The sequence below is a fragment of the Maniola jurtina genome, chromosome 19 (assembly GCF_905333055.1).
Source record: "Maniola jurtina chromosome 19, ilManJurt1.1, whole genome shotgun sequence".
In the NCBI taxonomy this organism is placed as follows: domain Eukaryota; kingdom Metazoa; phylum Arthropoda; class Insecta; order Lepidoptera; family Nymphalidae; genus Maniola; species Maniola jurtina.
Window position 1 is genome coordinate 853,522 of NC_060047.1, and position 27,498 is coordinate 881,019.

General features: G+C 38.2%; 1 protein-coding gene and 1 long non-coding RNA gene across 2 annotated transcripts in view; both read right to left on the reverse strand.

Moving 5' to 3' along the window:
• LOC123875350 (hemicentin-1-like) overlaps positions 1–27,498 on the reverse strand; it is a 293,979-nt gene that overhangs the window by 101,879 nt on the left and 164,602 nt on the right. The gene's annotated exons all lie outside the window — the stretch shown is intronic.
• On the reverse strand, positions 11,484–24,890 carry LOC123875356. The gene is made up of 3 exons (XR_006798134.1): positions 24,769–24,890; positions 20,665–20,669; positions 11,484–11,496 (listed from the first exon to the last, which is right to left on the reverse strand). It is a non-coding gene; the product is annotated as an uncharacterized LOC123875356 (long non-coding RNA).

The following is a 27,498-nucleotide window of genomic DNA, read 5'->3' on the forward strand; positions in this document are numbered from 1 at the left end:
ATCAGCCTGTATGCGTCCACTGCTGGACATAGGCCTTTCCAAGAGCGCGCCACCAAACACGGTCCTCCGCCTTCCTCATCCACCCGCTCCCCGCCACCTTCTTCAGGTCATCGGTCCAGCGGGCAGGAGGTCGTCCCACACTGCGCTTACCGGTACGCGGTCTCCACTCCAGAACACGTCTGCCCCATCGGCCGTCGGTTCTGCGACAGACATGACCTGCCCATTGCCACTTCAGCTTGCTAATCCTTTGAGCTATGTCGGTCGCTTTTGTTCTTCTGCGAATTTCCTCGTTCCGGATTTTATCCCTGAGAGTGATACCCAACATAGCTTGCTCCATAGCGCGCTGAGCGACCTTTAGTTTGTGGACGTTCCGTTTAATTAAGCTTAATGATACAGAACTTTCTAATTTCAATCAGTACATGAAAAAAATACATGATAAGTACACATCTACATACAAAAGTAAAGTAGTGATTCACTGACTGAATACAACGCCCAGCCCAAACTCTTGAACCTAGAGAGCTGAAATTTTCCCTTTATAATGTAGACAACGATGAAGGCTGGATTTTTTAGAATTTCCCATGGGAGCGAAGCCGCGAAACTTCGCTAGTTACACAGTAAAAGAGGTATATTTTTCCAAAGTTAGATCTATTTCCAACAATAGCAATAAATTCAGAGAGTAAACGAAGAGAATAGATATAAAAGACATAAATGTAATTGTTCAAAGACGACTCTTTGTACAATTACTTTTATTCCTATTCCTTTCCCAAAGAAAAGAACAGAAACACAGGGTCTCCGAAGACAGTATTGTGACTTTGATATAGGTTCACAGTAGACATAGGCATCATTGCTACTTTTCAATCATTTGCACTTAGTGTTTTGTTTTTCTTCACAATGATTTCGCAGGTGATTTTTCACGGAAAATGATTTTTCAATTATTCAAATTCAAATTCAAATTCAAAATGTTTTTATTCAATTAGACTTTTACGAGTTCTTTCGCCATGTATAAAAGCAATTGAAGTCCTGCGCATTGCTGGAGCGAATCGAAGTTCAAAATTCATCGTTTGCTACATTATTCATTTTAATAAATGTTATCGTATCTCTTTCTAACGCGAAACGATGAAAACGTGTATAGGCTACTTTTTATCTCGGAAAATCGAAGAGTAACTACCCACAGGATGTTTAAAAACCTAAATCCACGCGAACGAAGTCGTGGGGTATCATCTAGTACCTAAAGTATATTAGCTGACAACTTTCAACCTAAAACTTTAAAGACAAACTAAAAATACAACAGTAATAATTGCCCTATTAAGCCTCAGCTACACCAGTCCATGAAGACGTTCATTCAAAAAGGATTTAGAGAGATGATCTGGATTCTGGACCTGCGTGGTCTTGCGTGGCCCGCATGACTCAGTCTTCTTGGCACCGCGTCGCAAGCAGAGGTCCATTGAAAAGGATCCTGGATGGAGTTCGACGCTAGTCTGGCATTCTCCAACTAACACGTGATATCAACCGACAGACATGTATATTTATTTGCCCAATTAAGCCTCAACTACGCCAGACCATGAAGAGAGGTTCATTCAAAAAGGATGATACCAAATGAGCCGCTGTTGAATAAATCACTTAAGTCATAAACGGTAATCACATATGCCACCCGACTTCACACCTAGTCCGAAATCTCACGGCCTGATGTCTTTTTCAACGTTCACCCCGTTTTATGACTGTGATGCTGGTCCAAGTGATGAGTGAAGAGCGTTTTATGACGGTGGTATTAGTACAAGTGATGATAAAAAAGCGGTTGATATAGCGATTAGCGGAATCAACAAATGGCGGGAGAAGACTGTGTGAAAATTATTTCGAACTTATCCTCCCCATCCTCATCGACCCTTCTCCGGCTCACTACTGAGCACGGGTAACCTCTCAGAATGAGAAATATTTGGTCAAAAGTTTATCATGGTAAGTATTCTCCAAAAATTTAGATTTAAGGCTTATTTCGTGGTTTAATGACATGTAAAAAGTATGTATCTGAAATTTTTAAATGATGCATGACTAAAACTAAAAAGTACCTGATAAAATTGAGTAGGTATTAATTTGGTGTACAAAAATTCGCAGGGAATCTCTGACACAAGCAGCACAAGATCCGAGAGTGGAATGGAGAAGTAATATTTCACCTTTATCAGTATACTTCAGTTTTCCTAAGCTGACTTAGAAAATAAACAAATCGCAAAAACCTTGGAGAAACGCGTAAGCGACGTGATTTGCCCGGCGCTTTAGTCCTTCTCACTCGTATCATGATTTCATTGTCAGTTCACGGTAACATTTCAGCGAGACTTGTTTACCCTTTAATTCAGTTAAGAGAAGATATTATAGAGACAACGATGACGCTATTATTCAAGGAACCAAAAGTTCAATTTGTTATGATCCGCCAAACCAAAGAAATCTGTATGGTACGCAGTACCACACAAATCCCAATACCACTCAACGCCCGGTTTCGCCCCGACACCGCAGCATCTGCAGGAGATGTAGACCTTACAATGTCTTATTGCAAAGACGATATTATTAATACCAAAAACGCTGTCGCCTATGGATTGCGTCCCATAATCATTCTAGTTTCCCCTACTGAATACTCCGTCAGCGAGAGATCGTAAAGATAATACAGGATTTGATATCTTATGACAGAAGCCTCGGATCTCGAAAGGAAATTCGAGTGATAATAAAAGTGAAGTATGAATTATCACTTATGAGGGCCGGGCTTGGAGATTTAATACGTTTATTGTTTTTGAATGAGTGTTTTATTACTGCTATGGGAATAATAAAGCTCAGAGTCACTCAACGGGTGATGGAGAAACCTATGCTTGTTTCTCTACGTGTTCAAATCAGAAATGAGAAACCGTTTTTCGTACTTCGTAATTCCGTAGAAAAACCAGAGTAACCAACATAACTGAAGCTGAAATGGCAATGGACAGGGCACATAGTTCGAAAATCCGATAGACGCTGGGGTCCCAAGATGCTAGGATGGCAACCAGCACCAAAAAGCGCAGCGCATAAAAACGTGGAGGTCTTTATGGATAGGTATAGGTTTACAGACGACATCAAAAGAGGGAGCCACTGCATCAAGGCAGCGCATGAGCGTGGTGCGTGGAAGTCGATACAAGAGACTATGTACAGCAGTGGACGTCTATGGGTTTGTAATGACGATGATGATGATGGGAATATCAGAAAGCACCTAGTCTGCACTCTGCAGTAAGTTTATGACGTTGGAAAATCATCACATCACACGAATCACATAATACTAATAATAAAGGCGAAAGTTTGTGTGTATGTGTGTGTGTGTGTGTGTGTGTGTGTGTGTGTGTGTGTGTGTGTGTGTGTGTGTGTGTGTGTGTGTGTGTGTTACTCCTTCACGCATAGAGATAGATTATACCCTGGATTAGCACATGGGCTACTTTTAATTCCGGAAAATCAAAGAGTTCCCACGGGATTTTTAAAAACCTACATCCACGCGAATGAAGTCGCGGGCATCAGCTAGTTTGTGAATAAAATAAGGTAAGACCACATTGGACGCCAAATAATCACTAGAACTTCACAGACATTTGAGAACATTATGGAGAATTATGTCGTTACTATTTTATTTACCTGTCGGAGTTGGGTTATCATACCTCAGTGATTATTGTCTATAGTCTAAGAGCTAAAAGTTACCTTTTGGAACTAACACACCAACGTGCTACTAGAACTCCATTTACCTGAAACAAGAAACACCATTATAAATTACAAACTTTGACACTGTGGCTAATTCTGAACACAATTTCTAAACTCGAGACTGAAAAGAGCAACCGCCGAGTTTCTTGCTAGATCTTCTCGGTAGAAAGATTATTAATTATTATGAATCAGTAGAAGATTTATTTAACGACTAGTGACCCGCCCCGGCTTCGCACGGGTAGCTTATTACAATAATTATGGTAGGGATCTCTAATTTTTATGAAAATATAATATAGCCTCTGTCACTCAGGAATAATGTAGCTTTCTACTGGTGAAACAATTTTCAAAATCGTTTTAGTAATTCCAGAGATTACTTCTTACAAACAAACTTACTAACTTAACCTTTTTATACTTAATATTAGTATAGATATTAAAGCGTAGAGGTTTGATTGTTTTTTTCTGAATTATATAAATAGATCTAAATGTGGACTAAATATCTCATTCTGAAAGAAGACCCGTGCTCAGTACTGAGCCGGCGATGGTATGATTATGTAAAGGATTTATTTTGTAAGCATCCACAATATAGCAAACAAAAGCACGAAATTATACTTAACTGTCCCCCAACAATCATTGTCATTTAAAAACTCGAGTAGAAAGAAGAAAATTGTTTCCCTACTTTCAACGGCAGGACAAAGTTATATTTTATTTTTCATCTAACTAATTCCACAAAGTAGTCCCTGTCCTTTATTCCTTTAGAATCATTCTTTATGCAACAAAAAATATTAAAGTAGCTGGATAAATAAACCTTTGTAATGATAAAGGGTGGACTGAAATATGAACTTAGTTTTCTATACTAATAAATAAAATTGGAGTGTCTGTCTGTAATTTCGAAATAACTACCTCATATTAAGCTCATATGGTTATTTGAACGATACCAACACTGAATCACACGTTTTTAAAATTTTTGTCTGTCTGTCTGTCTGTCTGTTTGAAAAGGCTAATCTTTGGAACGGCTGAACCGATTTTGACGGGATTTTCACAGGCAAGTAGAGAATTGACCAGGGTGTAACATAGGCTACTTTTTTAACCGACTTTCAAAAAGGGAGTTGTGTTTTTCTACCTATGTACACCGAAATCTCCGAGATTTCTGAACCGATTTGCGTCATTTCTTTTTTAATCGATTGAGGAACTTTGCGACATTGTTTCATAAAAAATTTGGAGTCCAACTCCTCAATCCTGATGCTGCAGGGGATCTGACCAATCCACGCGGGCGAAGCTGCGGGCATCAGCTAGTTTTTAATAAAAATAGCGAGCAAACCGGCGGATCACCTGATGTTAAGTGGCTACCGCCGCCCATGAATATTTGCAGCACCAGAGGAACTGCCAATGCGTTGCCGGCCTTTCAGGAATTTGTGCTAACAAAACTGATTAAGCATCACTGATTCTAGTAGGCATAGTTATCATCCATCAGAATGGCCAAGTACCTATGATTGACAGACTTTATACATTTTTGAGAACATTATCATAGAGCTTTAGATAATCAGGTTCTTGTTCGCCGTTAAAACAAGTGATATTTAAAATGTTTAGAAGGCGCACAACTCCGAAAAGTAAAAGATACTTGCCCAAGATAGAACACCTCATAAAAGGTTAAAGTCTCTAAAATAGGTACAAGTTATAATTCGAAAAACAATAATAATACGTATTATTAGTAGAATTTTTCTAGTTTCAAACTCAGAACAAAGTTTGTCACAGTAACTACGCAATCGCAATTCAAGTAGTTTGCGATGTACTTCATCGAATAAGCTCTTGGGACATGTTACAGTCGTAGTCTAAGAGCTGGGCGTTTGATCTTCAACTCACATATTTCCGAAAACTGTCAAGTACGAGTCGGACTCGCACACAAAGGGTCCCGCGCCATAGTTCAAGGAATAACACTTTTGAATTTGTTTGGTGATGTAATCCCAAATTCACCGGTTTTCATTTATTTGGGCTATAAGACAATACTTCTACCATCGTACTGCCAGGCATCGTCAAGGTCTGCATCCGTACGTAGTCGAAATTCCTCGAATACGTACGATACGATTTGCTTCCTCTTTCCTAATTCGAACCGCTAGGATATGGAACGCCCTTCCGGCGTCAGTTTTCCCTTCCACCTATAATATGGGTACTTTCAAGTCAAGAGTGAATAGGCAACTTCTAGGCAAGCGCGCTCCATCTTAGGCTGCATCATCACTTGCTAGCAGGTCTGATTGCAGCCAAGCGCTAGTCTATATAATTAAAAAAAAAAAAATACTTCCTAACAAATTTTATGATTCTAGGACCTCTAGCATCATATCACCATGTTTCATAACTCGTTACTTAACAATTTTTCCGTGTATTTTTATTTCATAAATACAGCCACCATCTCTTGGCCTACAAACGCTTTAGCTCAAATAGACCGAAACAAACACAATATGAGAAACGTCCACGTGGACATAAATGGCCGATATACGAGGAAATAGAAAATAAACTAAAACATAACAACCCGAACCAATAGCAGTTATTTTTTAAGAAGCATTTTCTAAACTATCTCAGAAGTAAATAATAGAAATATGAAGCCCTTTCATAATATGATACCCCATTTGGTATAGTTATCTTACTTTTACAAGTGTAAATTAAAAATTTATAACACCCCCGACAAGTGAAGGTTACAGTAACTAGAAGAGAGCTGATAACTTTCAAACGGCTTAACCGATTTTCTTGGATTATAGCTAAGAACAGTCTTGATCAAGCCACCTTTCAAACAAAAATAAATTAATTATAATCGGTTTATTAGTTTAGGAGCTACGATGCCACAGACAGATACACAGATACACAATTCATTTTAATTTTATTCTTATTCTCATAAGTGGGAAGTTCCCGGGTTTCATTCCCGACAGGGGTTTGTAATTTTATAGTTACTAAATTACTAGTCTGGTCTGGTGGGAGATTTCGGCCGTGGCTAGTTACCACCCTACCAGCAAAGCCGTGCCGCCAAGCGATTTAGCGTTCCGGTTCGATGCCGTGTAGAAATCAAAGGGGTTTAATAAAAACTGCCATATCCCTTCCAGGTTAACCCGCTTCCATCTTAGACTGCATCATCACTTACCACCAGGAATGTGAGATTGCAGTCAAAGGCTAAATTGCATCTGAATAAAAATAAAAATAAATTAATAAAATAGAGGCTCTTAAAAAATCTCTAAGTCCACTAAGGGTCCTTAAAAATCCCCAAGAACCTGAAATTACGTAAATCTACGAGTACGAGCGGTACAGCCGAAGGGACCGATTTGAAAATTATCCAGTATCAATAGCGGGTAAACCGTAAACAGCAAATTTATCAGGGGCCCTTTTACAGGGGCCCGGAAAGGCCCTCCGTGGAATAAACACATCACACGACTACCGACCCTAATTTATCGGCCCTCTGAGTTCCACGGCCCTATAATGTATTATTCTAAGCCGAGAGTGGGTAAATGATTAACGGTGATCTTAAAATTACCCTTGTGTTTATTTTTAAACTTTTCCCGAATTAGGGTTGCTTATGGTATCCAAATGGAGGACAAGACTTCTTTTTCACGAACTGTTTAAAACTAACAGTCTTATTCATAAAAATCCCTTATTATGGGTTTAAAACGTTCATTAGCTAAAATGCTCATTAGGCCTATTAAACGTTTCATAACTTTCTTTATTCATAAAGGTTCAATAAACCGCTCACAACTAAATTCTCGCTATAGGCTAGTTTCGCTTTGTTATGTTGTCGTTCTGATGAATTCATAGACAAAATTGCAAAAAAACTGGGCTCAACACAGAGAAGTGACGCAGGTGTGACATTTGTTTTCGGTTTATTGTCTGAGTTCTGGAGGATAGTTAGGTATTATCGTTCGGAGTTTTATTCCGATTTATTTAATTAAAAATGGAAACAGAAAGGAATTTAGAAATTAGCGTTAGATTTTATTATACTATTTAAAGAAAACATGTATTAGGTAAAAGTATGTGTTAGATACAGTACCTGGACATTCATGGAATAAAATCCTTTTTTTTTTAAATTGAAAATATTACAGCAAAACTTAAAGCTAGCCTTATCTAATTACTATACAAATCATGCCCGTGTGGAATGGTGCCAAGAATACTGGCTGCATTTCCACGCTGGACACCCAGGCTGATCCGTTGCGCAAAAAATGAGCCAGCCCTTTTTTTACCCAAATCCTTCTCGGTTTATGTAGTTAGGTTCTGAGCTGCATCAATGCCATATTTCTTACGTTAGAAGAACTCAATTACCTATGTAAAGGAATGATTACATGAAAAGAAACTTCGAAATTAAGTAGAAACTTTTAGGTACCTACTTTACGACGTCTCTAGCATCTTATGGCAGTTAAAACTTGCAACTCTGGTCAATTACCACAGCCTCTCGAATCCAGAATAAATAACGTACTTAAATAATAATTACAATGCAATGACACTACAATCAACCAAAACAAAATAACCTCACTTCAATCTCGTATATCAAACAAATTATCAGCTGTTAAGACAAGACGGCGGCCATCTTGTTCTTTAATAAGGGTTTATAGTAGGGTGCAGCCTATTATAAGTTATGGAGCCGCTATTGAGCACTTTTAGCACTATTGAACGTTTATGAATAATGTTTTTGAGAACTTTGCTTATAACAAGCTAATAAAGCTTCTACAAATTTTTATGAATAAGACTGTAAATGTATTCAGGTAAGTATCTAGGTATAACTTTTTTTGTGCTGAAATCCTCCATTTTTAGGGTTCCGTACCTCCAAAGGAAAAAAGGAACTCTTATAGGATCACTTCGTTGTGTCATGTATGTCGAGAACCTTTTCTTGACAGACACGACTGACAGACAGTGTGGTTCGGGGCTTGCTTGGTGGCTGGCTTTTCCTGTATGCTTAGCAGTGGCAGGGCGGGCGCTGCATGTCGCTGCTGCATGCTACCATAAAGATTTGTTTTTTTTTTTAATAGCAAATAAAGGTTTTAATCCCTTGGTTTTTCTCATTTACGCACAATACGATCACGGGTCTAAGTGTGTTGCTGTCCCTTTTATGATGCTCCCTGTGGAAAAGGAGAGCACTAGATTTAGTGCTAAGCTAAAAAGACTCTGATAACAAGCATACAATTTTTTTTTAACTAAGAAGAAGCATAATAAAATAATAATGTAGTTCGCCAGCTCTTAGAGTTTATGTTCAAACAGTGGATTGCTTAAAATTTGTGGTCTACGGACCTTTTAATGAAACCATTTTAAAATGTTTAGGGTTTTTGAAACTCTTTCCGATATCCGATTTAATTTGTTTAGCGTTTGATGTGGAGGTTGTTCAAACTCAATTCAACTTTAAATATTTTTGTTTTGGCTTTGTATTTATTACTTTGTATTGAAAAACTGGTCAAGTGCGTGTCAGAATAGGCCTAGGATAGGGTTCCGTAACCATATTATTCGTTAAAAACATTGCCGGTATACATTTTTTTTTTGTCGAAAACTGTCCAAGTAACTTTTTTTTTAAATGTTAACATGCCTATTTAACGAGGTATTATTTGAGAGTGTAATCTGAATGCTTTAATATTATGTCATTATGGCTCTCATTTTTTATGTCCAAAAGTAAGCCTAGTAAGTAAGTAGCCTGAAAAATCTTTTTTTTTAATTTTAAAAGATTTATAATTTTTAGTTTTGCCAAATTTTAACTTTACCGCTTTAATAGTTGTAACTTGTAACTCAAACGCAGACGGACAGACGGAAACAGGACATTCGGATTGGACATAACTAAAAGGATTCCTAGTTTTACTACGCGGAACCCTGAAAATATAAATAATAAATATCGTGTCTACATAATATCCTTGGAAAGTAGAATACATGAGCCAAATACCAATGCATCATTAATGTCCTAAAACTGTTTCGAGATTTCTGGAAAAGACATCTGGACATGTTCAATTAGTTTATACGGAAAAAATTGGGGAAACCATATTCTGGATACTACACGATTTTCCGTCAGTTAGCGTATGTCACTTTTTGATGCGATTTAAAAAGCTGCTCTCGATCTGACTCTTATTTGTTTTTTCATTCATTCATCTTTTTTTTTTTTAATTTACAGACTAGCGCCTATTAGCGCTTAGCTGCAATCAGACCTGCTAGCAAGTGATGATGCAGCCTATGGAGCGCGCTTGCCTAGAAGTTGCCTATTCCTTCTTGACTTGCTTTAAAATATCAGCTGGTGCTCTTCGACCGATTTTTATTCCACACACATGCAAACTGTGGAACCAACTCCCTTTGGCGGTGTCCCCACTAGATTAGGTACAACATGGGCGGATCAACAATTTCCTGAATGGCCGGCAACGCATTGGCAATTACAGCGATAATCACTTAACATTAGGTGATCTACCAGTCCCGTTTGCTCACTATTTTTAACCCCCGACCCAAAAAGAGGGGTGTTATAAGTTTAACGTGTGTATCTGTGTATCTGTGTATCTGTCTGTGACATCGTAGCGCCTAAACGAATGAACCGATTTTAATTTACTTTTTTTTTGTTTGAAAGGTGGCTCGATCGAGAGTGTTCTTAGCTATAATCCAAAAAAATTAGTTCAGCCGTTTAAGAATTATCAGCTCTTTTCTAGTTTTCTTGTAGAAAAGAAGGTTAGATAACCGTTAGGTTCTTAATATTATGTCAATTGACAAATTTAAGTCAAGCTGTCAAGATGCCTTCACTTGTCGGGGGTGTTATAAATTTTTAATTTACACTTGTTATAAAAAAAAATCATTTAAATGAATTTAAGTTTAGCAAGAAACAGTTAAAAATTATTTTGCTATAATCCGCCAACAGAAAAATAATAAGAAATAATTTTTAACTGTTTCTTGCTAAACATTCCGCAAAGTAACGCCTGATTCTATCCAATATTTAAAATCGGTGAGCTTGACCGTACAGGCTAGGCTTTAAATTTTTCTGTTGGCGGATTATAGCAAAATAATTTTTAACTGTTTCTTGCTAAACATGAACTTCCGCAAAGTAACGCCTGATTCTATCCAATATTGAATTTAAGTTGTTTCCTGTAAAGAACGTCCCTTTGCTGCATGGAATAAAGTGACATTAAAATCTCAACTGTAAATAAAGTAAAACGTTCACTTATCTGTAATAGTACACTACAATGCACATACATTGTGTCTGTTCTGTGGGAATCCAACATAAATTCCATGGCATATTTGCGCCTATTGTGTCACTCAAGTCGAGCTTTAAGTCACAAGAGATAGCGTTTCTGACTTAAAACGCTCTTGCTTTCTCTCCGGTTGTCCCGTCATTACTGAAGATCGTGGTCTTGGTAAAATGTCAGCCTTCCTTCTATCTGACGGTATAGAACTGGCACAAATCGGACTCTTTAAGATGGTCAGACCTTTTAGTTGGTGAACGGCCTTTCCCTCTTCTAACCTCAGTGTAAACAAAAATATAGACATACTCTCAGCAATATTTAGTTTTCCACTGTCTAACCTTTGCGAAACTTTTCAGTCATCCTTTTGTAGAGACGGTTACTCTTTTAGGGTTACGTAACAAAATGATAAACAAGTAACTAAAAAAGTTTTCAGAAATCCAACTGTGGTTTGCACTGCATCAGATCTGGCGGTTATCAAGTCAAAATAATTAATTAATGTAGCACCATACAGCCACCATTATGGAATTGTATTCAATAACCAGCTAATTTCACTTGAGATAATGTAAAAAATCTAGCGATACCCCAAATATGTAAATCTGTTCAGGCATTTGGAAGTTATGGTGGAATAAAGAAACTCACATACATAAAACCTGTATTGATATAGTCAGTCTCATAATAAAACGAAGTCTCTCATTCTAATTTTCCAAGCGTTGGAATTCTAAGTGTGCGAGTTTAGTCACGTTAGCAAAACAGGTGGTGGCAAGTACTGAATATTTTAAAGTTCAATCATATCAAATTTTAATTAAAACTTTGGAAGTTAGTAACTTGAACCACAAAGTTTGCAAGCGCAGTGCGTCACAAACTTTTGCCCGGCATGTAACAACGTATAGGAGTACTCCATAACATATTTGCATAGTGTTTTGTTCGCGTATATCTCATAATAGACAGTTAAACAAAGTTTGCGCCATCGCTTGTTTCGCTTGCTTCTTTGTTGCCTTTTGTTCAATGATGCATCTTTTCCTCGATTGTTTGTTTTGCTTTAGTGGAACATACTGTAAGGCGTCATTCAGGTAAGTATTATACAAGTGTAAATTAATTTATAACACCCCCGACAAGTGAAGGTTACAGTAACTAGAAAAGAGCTGATAACTTTCAAACGGCTGAACCGATTTTCTTGGATCATAGCTAAGAACACTCTCGATCAAGCCACCTTTCAAACAAAAAAACTAAATTAAAATCGGTTCATCAGTTTAGGAGCTACGATGCCACAGACAGATACACAGATACTCAGATACAATTGTGAAACTTATAACACCCATCTTTTTGGGTCTGGGGTTAAAAACAATATTTTACAAATAAAATTGTAATGTCCTCCCAAACCATACGCGAGGAACATAGGCCACAACGGAATAGAAGTTATCGAGAGATTTAATCTAAAAAAATGAATTTACTGAATTGAATAATTTAAAAAAGAAATTTTAAGGAACGGTGTTATGCGGGGTCTATACTACGGGGTTACTTATATGTATTTATACTGTAGGTATATCCATTGTTAAGCCGTTCATACGTCCTGTGAAATAAGTGCTACGCTTACTGGATTAGGGATAATGGAAGGGTCGGGATTAACTGAATTTGAGTCTTGTGTGATTAAACTTAAGGTTTAATTACGTGTGGAAGGCTGAGGGTTATTGTTTTGTAATGTGTGTTTAATGATTGTGAAAGATGTTACTATGGCTATAAAACCACGCTTCTGTGAATCTGTATTACTGTCGACTAGTAAACTAGAAGTCCATGGTTCGATTCCCATTTTAGTAAGAGAGCCGTGCCTCGAAGAGCAAATTACATTTTTAACCCCCGACCCAAAAAGAGGGGTGTTATAAGTTTGACGTGTGTATCTGTGTATCTGTCTGTGGCATCGTAGCTCCTAAACTAATGAACCGATTTTAATTTACTTTTTTTTTTGTTTGAAATGTGGCTTGATCGAGAGTGTTCTTAGCTATAATCTAAGAAAATTGGTTCAGCCGTTTGAAAGTTATCAGCTCTTTTCTAGTTACTGTAACCTTCACTTGTCAGGGCTGTTATAAATTCTTAATTTACACTTGTACATTCAGCAATTTGGCAATACCAACATAGTTTCAATTAACACAATCTAAACACCAATATACAAAGCCGATTACATTTCTAAACAAAATAATTTCAATCCCTTTGAAATGGAATTGGAGTTGCATTACAAAGAAATCAATTTCCAAATTGGTCGCCGGTTCCAATATGGCCGTGAAGGGGATTATTAGGGGATTCGATATTGTCATCGATTAGCGGTTTTAATACCATTTCGTCCATGTCAACTTGTGAACACGGCAATATTAGGTATTGGGTATATTTTGCTGGTACTAATTTATTGGGCTAAGTAATTGGCCGCTTTGATGTTTGTCTCCAATATCCGTAGAGATTAATAAGTCCCATTATCGCAAAGCAATTATTAAAGTCTGGGAAGCTTCGGCCGTGGCTAGTTTCGGTACCGTCAAAGGTGTAGTCCTAATGATTTAGGCCAATATCTCACTAAGATACCATGGTGGCACCCACCGCGCCGGTCACGCCATCGTGGTGTCTTGAGCTAATCACTTAAAATTTAAAAAGCCCCGACACAAAAACCTCTATAAAAAACTAGAAAAGAGCTGATAACTTTCAACCTATTTTCTTGGATGATAGCCAAGAACACTCTCGATCAAGCCACCTTTCAAACAAAAAAAAACTAAATTAAAATCGGTTCATTCGTTTAGAAGCTACGATGCCACAAACATACACAAATACACACGTCGAACTTATAACACCCCTCTTTTGGGGGGGGGGGGGGGGGGGGGGAGGTTTAAAAAAAAAAAACCGTAGCAGGTTCATCCTTTTTTAAGCCGATCGTTCTAGTAAAGGTAACAAGCATTCGTCAACATAATATAACGGGTCCCTGGTCCCTGGTAGCACAGCTGGTCGAGTGACGAGAAACACCAAATAGCTCTTGGCATATATTAGTGGTTACGCCACCAGTAGGTAATCCCGAATGCCGCAACCAAATAGGTTGCGCAACCTAACTGTGACCAGGTGAATATCCGTACATTTTATTAGTAGAGCGACTGGTAAGCAACCTGCATAGAAAACGATCTTTTTGGATTGATTCTTCTGTACCCAGAATGTATACTATTAAAAGTATTCTGTGCTAGAATTTTTTTTCGCTTACATTCAAATTTATAGATTGTGTTTACGGTCCGGTTGCCTGCCGGATAGACATTCATTTCGTAATTAGCTCTCGAAATCTGCAATATTTGCGATACAAAGCTTCCAGTAATCCTAAACTGTATGTGAATACATTGGTTACTCTATTCAGGTGAAAGCGGAAAAAGAAATTCCATTTTTAACCCCCGACCCAAAAAGAGGGGTGTTATAAGTTTGACGTGTGTATCTGTGTGTCTGTGTATCTGTGTATCTGTGTATCTGTGTATCTGTCTGTGGCATCGTAGCACCTAAACGAATGAACCGATTTTAATTTACTTTTTTTTGTTTGAAAGGTGGCTTGATCGAGAGTGTTCTTAGCTATAATCCAAAAAAATTGGTTCAGCAGTTTAAAAGTTATCAGCTATTTTCTAGTTTTCTTGTAGAAAAGAAGGTTAGATAACCCTTAGGTTCATAATATTCAAGTGTCAATTGACAAATGTCAAGCTGTCAAGATGGACGTTGCCTAGATATACATAATTATTTATTTGAAAATGATTTGTCGGGGGTGTTGAAAATTTTTAATTTACACTTGTAATAACAATTAATATCCTTTATTCAGTCAAAAACCGTACAAATAAAACAAATGGTGTATAGACTTTGCGTTACACTTTGCGGAAGTCCATGATATACAAGGAACCAAAAGTTTAATTTGCTATAATCCGTTAAACCAGACAAATCTGCATGGTGCAACATGCAGCATGTGATATGAACCACCCGCCCTCCCACTGCTAAACATGCAGGAAACACCAGCCACCGAGCAAGCAATACGCACCAACAAATTACTGATCCACGTTTCGCCTCGACACCGGAGCATCCTCAGGAGATGTAGACATAGCACAATTGCAAAGTATGGTTATTGCTAATATTAGTAAGTACTAGCTGATGCGCGCGAATTCGTCCGCGTGGATTTAGGTTTTACAATCGCATGGGAACTCTTTAATTTTCCGAGATAAAAAGTAGCCTATGTTTCTCTCATTTTCGTAGCCTATAAGGAAAAATTACAGCGATCTATTGCTCTGTTGCGGCGTGATTAGAGGACAAACCAAGAAACAAGCACACTTTGGCATTTACCTATAATATGGTGATGTCCAAAGGAATATGGGTGGTGATCCTGTGATATTAGTTTCCATGTCAACTAGAAGTTGTATTCAAATCGTGTTCCCATTTACGTTTTATTCAACAGCCCTCCGTAAACAAGTTTCATTCAAAGGTTAATGTAAATAGGAAAGTAAATAAAATTGGCAGCAACAGACCGGAATACACCTATAGCCCTTAGAAAGTAACAAAATGAAACAGCTCCACCTCCCCGACCTTTGTAAAGAACTCCGGTTCAACCATAGACTTGGAATGGCTAGATGCGGCATGTTTAGTATGAAAACCAACTATACTCTATCCACAGAGACAAGTTAGTATTGGGCTCTCTCTGTACGTAATTCCATACAAATGACAGAGATGAAAAATTTAGTGGTTGTTCGCGCCAAAAATGCACATTTATAGTTAGCTGGAATAATAAAGCTTCCAAGAGACGGGTGTTAAAAATTTTGAATCACTATCTAATCACAAATGGAAGTACCGAGTATTCGTATGTTTTTGAATTGAATTTCGAATGTTTCTGAAACCATTTTCAAATTAAATTACGAATGTTTTTTGAAAACATGTTTGTGATTGGTTGGCCATTCAAAATGGTTAACGCCTGAGTTTTTTATCCCTACCATCTGTATGGGATTGCGTAACAGAGAGAGCCCTTCGTTGCAGCTAGGCACCGAGGCCAGACCTCTGTGGTTTTTTCGGTGTTTTTAGTTTAAGCTTTTATTTGTATGTATTTTGTTTTGATAATAAATTTAAAAAAAAAACTAATTTTTATCTGTGGATAGAGTAAAGAGGCTATGTTAGGAGTTTCCCTAACAAGATCCAAAATCGTGAGATCTGCAGGAGAACCAAGGTCACTAACATAGCCTAAACTACACAAGCTGAAGTGGCAATGGGCAGGTCATGCCTGTCGTATAGGCGATGGCTGTTGGAGCCAAAAATTCCAAGAGTGGAGACCGCGTATCAGCAAGCATAGTGTGGGATGCCCTCCAGCACGATGGACCGACGATATAAAGCGGCTGGCGGAAAGTGACTGAGGGAAGGAATGAAGAAGGCTGAAAATCAGGTGTGGTGGCGCTCTTTAGGAAAGGTATATGGCCAACAGTGGAAATCCACAAGCAGATGACGATGATACTACAATTCCATTTTTTTTTTCATTCTCTATTGTGATTTTGTTGAGAATTGTATTTATTAGAATAATATAGGCGCTTGGCTCAAATTTCGGGCACGCGTGGACAATTGGCTTGCGGTATCTAGATTCTCCAAGTCCTTGGTTATAACCAATAAAAGGGCGGAGGGAAATAACAATTGATACACACGGGCATTGCTATTGTTAGGAAAAACAATAAACTTTAGTGTTTCCGAATATCAATGGCATTTAGTTAATTGATTAGTATTTTATATCTATACAATTGTCTATACAAGATAAAGTTCAAAACTGAAACCCGACTAATCCTCTTAATAAATACTGAAATATAAGATTTTCCGTTGCTTGGTATATTATAATAATATTGTATTCATATTCATATTTATGAACTCATAATTTTTATCATTTGACATTCCTCTCGATACGAAAGAAATATCACCCCCGTGAGGAAACCTACATGCCTTAGAGTTCTCCATAATATTCTCAAAGGTATATGAAGTCTGCCAATCTGCACTGGGCAGCGTGGCAGACTATGGCCTAAACCTTTTCATGTTCAGAGGAGGACCCGTGCCCAGTACCTAGTGGGCCGGCATCATGATGGTAATTATAAATACAAAGTAGTCTTTTCAAAGAAAAACAAGTGTAAATTAAAAATTTATAACACCCCCGACAAGTGAAGGTTACATACAGTAAATAGAAAAGAGCTGATAACTTTCAAGAGGCTGAACCGATTTACTTGGATTATAGCTAAGAACACTCTCGATCAAGCCACCTTTCAAACCAAAAAAAAACTAAATTAAATTGGTTCATTAGTTTAGGAGCTACGATGCCACAGACAGATACACAGATACACAGGTCAAAGTTATAACACCCCTCTTTTTGGGCCGGGGGTTAATTAGTTTACTTTGCAGTCTGCAGTAGACTGTTTCATGTAACCGTATCTCATTTTGAGAGGTGATCCGTACTCAGTAGTGGGCTGGCAATGGGTCCATCATGATGATAATGATGAATAAGCAACGTTTTTGAAAGAAAAATTAGTTTAGTTTGATCTTTTTCAAGTCTGCAGTAAATTTTCTTAACCAGAAACTGTTTTATGTAACCGTATATCACAATAATTCGACTGACGCGTTCCACATCCACGTAACTCGCGTACCTTTAGCCGGGAATTAATCACAAGGCGCGTGTAAGTTGCCCAACATCACGCGATCACTGATTTTCTTTATGGCCCATAAGCTATTATTCATGCGAATCGAAATAGGCCTTCATGACTGTCGAAATTTGAACGAAAATACGTTTCTAAGGGGAAAAAGTGGCACGGAGCTGAAAATGGTTTGTTAATTTGATTGAAACAAGCATGCTTAGCTGTTTTCGGATAGGAAAAAGTTTTGTTTTAATATTTTAACACGTAGCATTCAATTTGCTTGTACAAAAGTAAGACTTTTATGCATGCAGCTATATGTGTAAAAACACGACTTTTCCTCAAAAAAAGCATGTGAAATGACACAGATCTTCTTATATACTACATACTCTTCTTTTTGCCACCGAATTAGGGTGATTACGCATTGCATCCGATCCGAATCCGCGAAAATACGTTCCGAAGTAGTCATTGAACTATTTGCATGGTAGCTTATGTACTAGCTCCGACTTCCGTCATCCGAGTTCTTGCCGTCATCCGTGAAAATATCTCGGATGTGCGTCGGATTAAAATCGGACATAAGACGTACGTCAAAGATGTCCACTTGGATGTGGATAAGAGATCGGGTTTAGTGCGTAAGCAATATCCGAGTTCGGTCCGAGTTTTTAATATCCGTATTTTCGAGGACGAAACATAGAAACTTCCGACATATTATTATATACTTAGTATACTATACATCGGCAATAAATCAAAAATTGATATCCTCATATCGGCCCTGACATAATGATAACAAACGTCAGCGATCTGTCAAATTTATATTGATAAATGTTAAAGCAGATACCGTGAAAATCGCTTAGGGTTACTGTCACTGGGCGTAAAAAAGCTGACTCTAAAGTATTGAGTAATACTTCACAGTCAGCTTTTTTAGGGTTCCGTACCGCAAACAGAAAAACGGAACCCTTATTGGATCACTTTGTTGTCTGTATGTCTGTCCGTCTGTCGTGTCTGTCAAGAAAACCTTTATGGTACTTCCCGTTGACCTAGAATTATGAAATTTGGCAGGTACGAGTAGATAGGTCTTATAGCACAAGTAAAAAAAAAAATTCGAAAACCGTGAATTTGTGGTTACATCACAAAGAAAATTAAAATGTGTTCATGCACAAATAATTCGTATTTTCCAATTTTAAAGTTGTATCATATGAAAGGGCTTTACCTGTACATTCTAAATCAGGTTTTTATTTATTTTTATTTTTTATGCATAACAGTTTTTCATTTATCTTGTAAAATGTCGGAAAAGATACCCGAGTACGGAACCCTCGGTGCGCGAGTCTTCACTCGCACTTGGCCGGTTTTTTTACACCCAGTGACGATATTTTTTACGAACCATCTCTGAAATAAAAACAAACAAAACATTTCGCCTCGAGGACTATGTAACACGATTCCTGGTTAAATTGAAAAAAGGTGAGAATCAAATTACAACGAGATTTAAATTTTTTATTTTATTTGAAAGGAACCTTTGTTGCGTAACGCAGATTTTATCCCTCCCTCCCCCTTCATTCCCTATAGTACGCGACAGGTTGAGATGGCAATCGGAGTAAGATGCCGGGGGACGCCCCGCACATCCGCACTCAACCTATCACGCACTAAATAGGTTTCGAATCTTTACCAAAAAGCCCAACTATTAACTATGTAACTGGGTACAATAATAATTTCAAGAGCCAGAGTCCTACATTTTTGTCACAAAATAACTCGCAATCCAAGACAAAGCTACGTACATTCCACACATACTCCAACATAAACAGAAACGCTAAACTCGCTAAACCTACACAGAACATCAAACACCCTTTATAGAACCTTTACACACCCTTACGTAACTCCCTCTAAGTGCACATACACACGTGCAACTGTTTGTCTCTGTCGCAAACAGATTGTATAATCAGCTGTTTTACAAAACTACTACGTAGTCGTTTTGTAAAACAGCTCTTTTCCGTCTAGACTACTACGGTCCCCTCAGTTCCAATGACGAAATTTTCGTTACGTATTTTCTTAACCAACTAAGCGTCTGGTAATAAAATCTAATAGCGCATATTACAGTTGATTTTCAACTCTGTTATATTAAACAGCTTAACTAAGTTCAATTATAACTTGGCATTACCTTTCCATTAAGTAGAACAGGCAATTGATCGTAGACTCGGAGACTATTGCTGTCATAACACTCAGTTACAGTTCACGTACAGTTAGGGAACTTCTTACAAAACGTCGGGGCTTCTACGTTACTGGTAGGCATCAAATGTTAGTACATTTGACGCAGGTAGCCCTAAAGTAGCCGTATTTTTCTTTGATTTTACGTCACCATAGCCTAATATTTGGCATATCGTCGATTTAGGATCAAATCGAGAGTTCCCTAGACCCTCATTCTAGTTCACTCTGACTCAGTATTGCTGAACGCAATTGCAACACAACGCACTGATAATCCAGTTGATCGTCGTTAAGCTGTTTTACGAATCGGAGCTGTTTTGTAAAACAACAGCTAGTGGTTTTGTAAAACAGCTAATTATATATACAATCCATTTGTGTCATCTCAATAGCATCTTCTTCTATTCTATATTAGTATGAAAATGGGATCGCGAGCCTTTTTTTTTCCTAGTTTTTTTTTAGTGTTTCAGATAAAGTTAAATAAACTGTTGTGGAGTTGCGCTTACTTATGTGTTTTACACGCTGATTGTGTCATATCGCTTAGCAAAATATTGCTTTACTTACTATTAGGATAGCAAAAGCACCAAATAGGTTATGTTATAATCCTTGCGACTGCGAAATTATTCGACTTCGTCCGCGTGGATTTAGGTTTTTCAAAATCCCGTAGGAACTCTTTGATTTTCCGGGATAAAAAGTAGCCTATGTGCTAATCCAGAATATTATTTATCTCCATTCCTCAGCCAAATCCGTCTAGTGGTTTTTGCGTGAAGGAGTAACAAACATACATACTTTCACCTTTATAATATTAGTGTGATAGTGTGATGTGAAGTATAGTGTTGTTGTGAAACAAAAAGTCTCCACTATGTTCTGATGCTTACAATCCCTATATGCCCTTAAGTAATTTTCTCTAACTAACAAGAACATAATTTCCTTCGGCTGTACTTTTCCTCAAATTTCCCTCGCGTACCTACTACCCCTGTACCCGTTCGGTTGTTCCATTTTTTACGTCCCCGTCAAAACATCATCCCTTTACTGACGTGTTTCTCCGTTGGCTCATAAAAATAATGGGCATAGGGATGCGAGTGTGACGCGCTTTCGATAATCCATACTAATATTATAAATGCGAAAGTGTGTCTGTTTGTCTGTCTGTTTATCTATCTATCTGCTACCTTTTCACGGCCCACTAGTTTCTGGATTACAGTAATCGATTCTGGCGAAATTTGGTACAGGGTTAGCTCATAGCCCGGGAACGGACATAGGCTACTTTTATCTCGGAAAATCAAAGAGTTCCCACGGGATTCCTAAAAACCCATCAGCTTAACCAATTTGTATGAAATTTGGTACCGAGCTAGCTTGCGTTCCTGTAATTGACATAGGCATTTTATCCCGCAAAATCAAACAGTTCCCACGGGATCTTTGAAAACCTAAATCCACGCGGACGAAGTCGCGGGCATCCTCTAGTTAATAAGTAATAGAATTATTTGTTTACAAAATAGTACTTGCAATTACTCCTCCCAAGTGAACTTTTTGACGTCCCATAAAAAGTTTCTGATTTGACCCGTAGCAGAGTGAAATAGAGTGAGGGAACTCTCGATTGGATCCTAAATCGACGATATATCAATATTAGGTTTTGGGTGACGTGAAATTAAAGAAAAATAGTCGTTTCATTGCCTACCTAGCGTCAAATTCCATCCACACGCACGAAAAGTTTTGCGTCATCATTCCTCATACGCATGACTAAGGTTTGGAATACTCTTCTGCGATCTGTATTTTCTACCAATTACAATCCGGGTATCTTTCAAACAAGAGTGAATGAGCATCTTGTAGGTAAACGCGTCTCATCTTAGGCCACATCATCACTTCCCATCAGTTGTGATTATGGTCAAGCGCTTGCCCATTGTGACTTAAAAAAAATGCAGGCAACATTCGTCACCTGCTAGTGATGTCGAAGCATCGACGTTTTGTTAAAAGTTCCCCTGTCGTGAACTGTGCTAGTAGGCATCGTCCCTAAACTCGTAAAATAAATAATTCAATATTGGTATCGATAACATCGAATGGCTACTTCCGCATCACTACAACGCGCGTACATTACCACATTTTGGCATGACTTTATGAAGACGTGATGTAGGTATAGCGTTACGTGTTCGGGAGCTTTATTCGGGAAAAGTTAGTGCCGTACCTTGCTGCTGTTTTGTTACTATATTTTGATTCTTAGTAAATAGGGTTCCGTACCTCAAAAGGAAAAACGGAACCCTTATGGGATCACTTCGTTGTCTGTTTGTCTGCCAATCAGTCAAGAAAACCTATAGGATACTTGCCGTTGACCTAGAATCATGATTTGGCAGGTAGGTAGATCTTATAGCACAAGTAAAGGAAAAAATACGAAAACTGTGAATTTTTAGTTACATCACCAAAAAAAAATTAATATGTGTTCATAAATATGTAATTGGGTTTTCAATTTTCAACGAAAGATACCAAGTGGGATATCAAATTGAAACCAACGTGATGGCCCGTTTTCTCGCGTTTTCTATTACGATTTTTTGTCTCTTTTGAATGTTTACTCACTGGAATAAGTTAATAGGCTTCGCAGAACAAAGCGATGGTTCTTCAGCGCTCATAATATTGGTACTTCAAGATTGGTTTCAGTATTTGCGTAGGTCCACACTCCAGACGTCTGACCTTTTCATAAAAATATGATAACAATACGTACCTGACCCTTTGACCTTGCGCCTTGTTTTATCTATCTGCAATCTTTATCCTCCTTGGTGCAGTGGTGAGGTGTTTATAAATGAGAGGCTCCAGGTTCGATTCCCGGAAGGGGTAATTTGGTAAATTCCCGGAGGCTACGGCCATGGCTAGTTACCACCCTACTGGCAAAACCGTGCCAAGCGATTTTGTGTAGAAACAGATAAGGGGTACGGGTGTAATAAAACCGCCACTCCCCTTCCAAGTTAACCTGCTACCATCTTAGGCTTCACCATACTGAGAGGAGACCCGCACTCTTTAGTGAGCTGGTTGATTAAGATGACGATTACGATTCATCATCATCATAAGCCTGTGAATGACCACTGTTGGACATAGGCCATCACACCCTATCCTCAGCCATCTTCATACAGTCACTTCCCGCCAGCCGCTCTAAATCGTCAGTCCATCGTGCTGTAGGGCGTCCCACACTACGCTTACTTATACGTGATCTCCACTCAAGGACTTTCCGGCTCCAACGGCCATCGCATCTATGACAGGCATGGCCTGCCCACTGCCACTTCAGCTTGTTAATAATATGGGCTATGTCAGTGACCTTGGTTCTCCTGCGGATCTCCTCATTTCGGATCTTATCCCTCTGGGAAACTCCCTAACATAGCCCTCCCTCATAGATCCATGGATCGCTGAGCGACTTTGAATTTGTTGACAAGGGCGTCTGTCTGTGTCCATATTTCAGCTCCATAGGTGAGGACGATGACGATTATCGTCAAAATATGTAACATCAGAATTCCCCAGTACAATTCAGAATCAATGTCAGTCAGACGGATGAGATAGATAAATAACGTTGCAAATTGAGAGTTCACATATTCGCGAAGCAACATGTGCAGTACGTTCCCGTAAGTAATATCCCAAACGCTGCGACGAGCTTTGAAGATGATCAATGACGCAACAAAACAGGGGATTCGGTACAAGATATTATATCAAGCGGGTTCAAAAATTATTTTTTCTGTTAACATTTTTTTCATAACCACATTAATGAACTTTGCCCATCCATTTCACCGATTTCAGCTATAATGTGTCACCCGACTACGGCAAAGGCGAAAGGAAGTTTGGCTATAATAGCAAATTGTAGTAAAATAATGCGTTATAGATTTCGAAAAGTTGTAAGTAACATTTAATACTTTCGCTACTAAAGTACTTATATCAAAATCTGTTTAAACTATCGTGAGTGGTTTCCATTATAAGTATTAAGTATAGAATGTAACGGTCTCAAACTCAAATTATTTTTATTCAGTTAGACTTTTACAAGTACTTTTGAATCGTCAAAATAATCTACCACTGGTTCGGAATGCCGTTCCTACCGAGAAGAACCAGCAAGAAACTCGGCGGTTGCTCTTTTCAAGTATTCAATTTACAATAATATGCCATACTGTATACAAGCCATTGCAGCGCCGTAATACGTGAGTATAGCCGTTACATTCTATCCTTATACCAAAACTAGCTGACGCCCGCGACTTCGTCCGCGTGGATTTAGGTTTTTCGAAATCCCGTGGGAACTCTTTGGTTTTCCGGGATAAAAAGTAGCCTATGTATTAATCCAGGATATTATCTATCTCCATTCTGAATTTCAGCCAAATCCGTCCAGTAGTTTTTGCGTGAAGGAGTAACAAACATACACACACACACACACACACCCACACACACACACACACACACACACACACACACACACACACACACACACACACACACACACACACACACACACACACACACACACACATACAAACTTTCGCCTTTATAATATTAGTGTGATCTGTTATTTTCAAACAAGTTGAATAAAGCTCGAAGTTTATGGCTTGTTCCACACCTCCAAGCCCCGTCACGCGACGTTTACACCGAAATGTCGTGTTGAATATTGAATTTTGAGTTAGTTCACGTTAAGTAAAGTTGTAAAAGTGTCGTCCGTGTGTAGATGCTATTTGTTGATACCATATCAGCCGCTAGTAAATTACTGATTGTCGCTTTTATGTCAGGTTTACTTGCAAATTGATGGTGTTATTTTGTTTTAATGTAGTTATGAAGTTTGAACATGGATATGTGCCTTAGGGCTTAAAGAACACGCTAAGTCGTCGCCCTATTAACTTAACCAGCTGATGCCCGCGATTTCGTTCGCGTGGATATAGCTCTTTGATTTTCCAGGCTAAAAAGTAGCCTATGTGTTAATCCATGGTATAATTAACCTCCATTCAAAATTATAGTCAAATTCGTCCAATAGTTTTTGCGTGTAAGAGTAACAATCACACATACATATACACAAACTTTCGTTTTTATAATATTACTGTGATTAGCTTATGCCCGCTACTTCATACGCGAGGACTACACGAATTTCAAACCCATGTTTTGCCGCTTTAGAAATTGAATTTTCAAAAATACTTGCTCAGCGGATGTATACGTCATAATAGCTATCTGCATGCCAAATTTCAGCCCAATCCTTTAAGTTGCTAGATTGATTGCGAGCCTTGATAGATAAGTCAGTCAGTCAGTCAGTCACTGTCACATAAAACTTCTTTATTTCCTATCCAACTTCTGGATGCCAATAACAGCAAGATCCGCCTAAAGAGGATAAGATTGGCAAGCTTATAGTATACTCATCTTGAAGGAATGTCCCTTGGCTGGCTATGCAAAGCATTTTGAACATTAAAAATCCCAAATCTGTCTATAGTCCAAGGACTGATCGCAGATAGAAGAGATAGAGAGGAAAATATGGACCCTAAGGGTTACTTTTGGGTCACGGAACCCTAAAAATATATGAATAGGTACATCCCACGTACAATATCACCGAAGTATCATTATTTAGATGAGGCGGATAAAATGTCGAAAAGGGTATAAAAAAACCTTTCACATTAACCCAGTGCGTACTTACTTACAACGCGTAATATATGGAATATTGCTTTTTATTTCGTCATCCATCATTCTTTTCGCAGACTCCATACACACGTCGAGGCGCGTCGAGTGGATTGATATATTATTGACCGAAAAAATGTGCCGCAGTACATTTTATGGAGCAAAATGGGACGCGGACGGAAAAACGTGATCGAGTTAGAACGATTTCAGAAATCTTCAATTGTATGGCCTCCTTTTAGATAGGTACAGCAATATGACGAAATAAAGGCTTTTATTTAGGCGAGGTTGGTGGGGCCATGTCAGGTGGTGGGTTCACGAGTTACAGCCCGCTGAGAGACAGACGGACGGACGGATGGACGTTGGAATCCTTCAAGAACGGAACCCTAATAAAAAGATTGTAAAAAATTGCGATTAGTACTGTTTCTAGTTAAGAGGAAAACAAAAATAAGTATCAACAAGTGTAAATCAAAAATTTATAACAACCCCGACAAGTGAAGGTTACAGTAATTAGAAAAGAGCTGATAACTTTCAAACGGCTGACCGATTTTCTAGGATTATAGCTAAGAAAAACAATCTCGATCAAGCCACCTTTGAAACAAAAAAAAAACTAAATTAAAATCGGTTCATTAGTTTAGGAGCTGCGATGCCACAGACAGATACACACATACACACGTCAAAGTTATAACACCGCTCTTTTTTGGGTCGGGGGTTAAAAATAGAGTAGTAAAAGAAAACCTAACGGTGGCAGTGGTAACAAATGGTCATTAAACCGATATATGAACAATTCGCGACGAGTCGCAGCTGCAAGCGTCATGAATATTGTAATTATTAGTCCATAAAAACTCTTTTGTCCGCTCGCTGGTTAGCATTTTGTGTATGAAAGCGGAGGCGAAGCGGACTGGTGTAATTTACGGGGTAGGGTGGTAACTGACATGGATAAACAGTGCTGTGCTGATGTGCTGCAAGAGATTGTGGATAATTTTTAAGGTTCCTTACCTCCAAGGGATAAAAGGATCTCTTATCCATACTAATATTATAAATGCGAAAGTGTGTCTGTCTGTCTGTCTGTCTGCTACGTTTTCACGGCCCAACCGCTGAACCGATTTTAATGAAATTTGGTACAGACTTGAGGTACATCCCGGGGAAGGACATAGGCTACTTTTTATCCCGGAAAGTCGAAGAGTTCCTACAGGATTTAAAAAACAAAATCCACGCGGGCGAAGCCGCGGGCATCCTCTAGTAGGATCATATTTTCGTTGTCCGTCTGTCAATACCCTTTTTCTCAGAATCACGTAGAAGTATTGGACTACGAGCCAGCACGTGCCAGATCTTCGTTATTTTATAAAAGCTAAAAGCTTCTATGGGTTTTGTGCCCAAACGTTTGGATCATGTTGGCTTTGGGAGATAACAGGCAATGAAGGTGTAAAAAATCTTCCGTCAAAGCATAAAATCTATTTTTTTTATATTTTCTTCAAAATAGTTTTAGAAATCATGCATCGAAAGTAATTGTATTTTATTAACTCGCTTTCGAGCTAATAAAAAACAATTACTGATGCCTGATGGTGGAGATGAAAGGTGAGTACTGAAATTTTCTAATAGCATTATTGGTGAAATAGCCTAGATAGACTAAGTTTCAATCCTTTTTAGAACATTAAAAAGCTTTTACTTAATTACTTTAAAAAGTATTTTTACTTTTAACTCAATATTAGATATCAATAAATTAAGTAAACTATGTATACCTAAAACAATTCCCTTGGGTCGTTTTTTGAATCAATTTAATACATCTACGATATACCGTATATGTCTCAGGTTTTTTATTCACTATAGGCAAACGCTTGACCACTATCACACCTGATAGACAGTGATGAAGTGAGGATGTGGCCTAAAATGGGACGTATGTCTAAACAATTTTTATGAAGTGCTTTCGTAAATACCACCAGGTCTCAGGCTATGATAGCTGAATTCCCTTTTCTCTTTTGTACGTTTTTTGTATTTAATTTATCTAACTGTAGAGTGGGCGTTCTGTTTACTACCCCGTAAATAACAAGTGCTTTTTTTATGCTATTGTAGCTGAACCTAACTTAAAACTTAATATCAATAAATTAACTAAATCTAAAGATTTTTTCTTGGGCCGTTTTCTGAAACAATTTTAATACATCTACGATATATGGCTAAATATTTGTGATCAGTTTTCT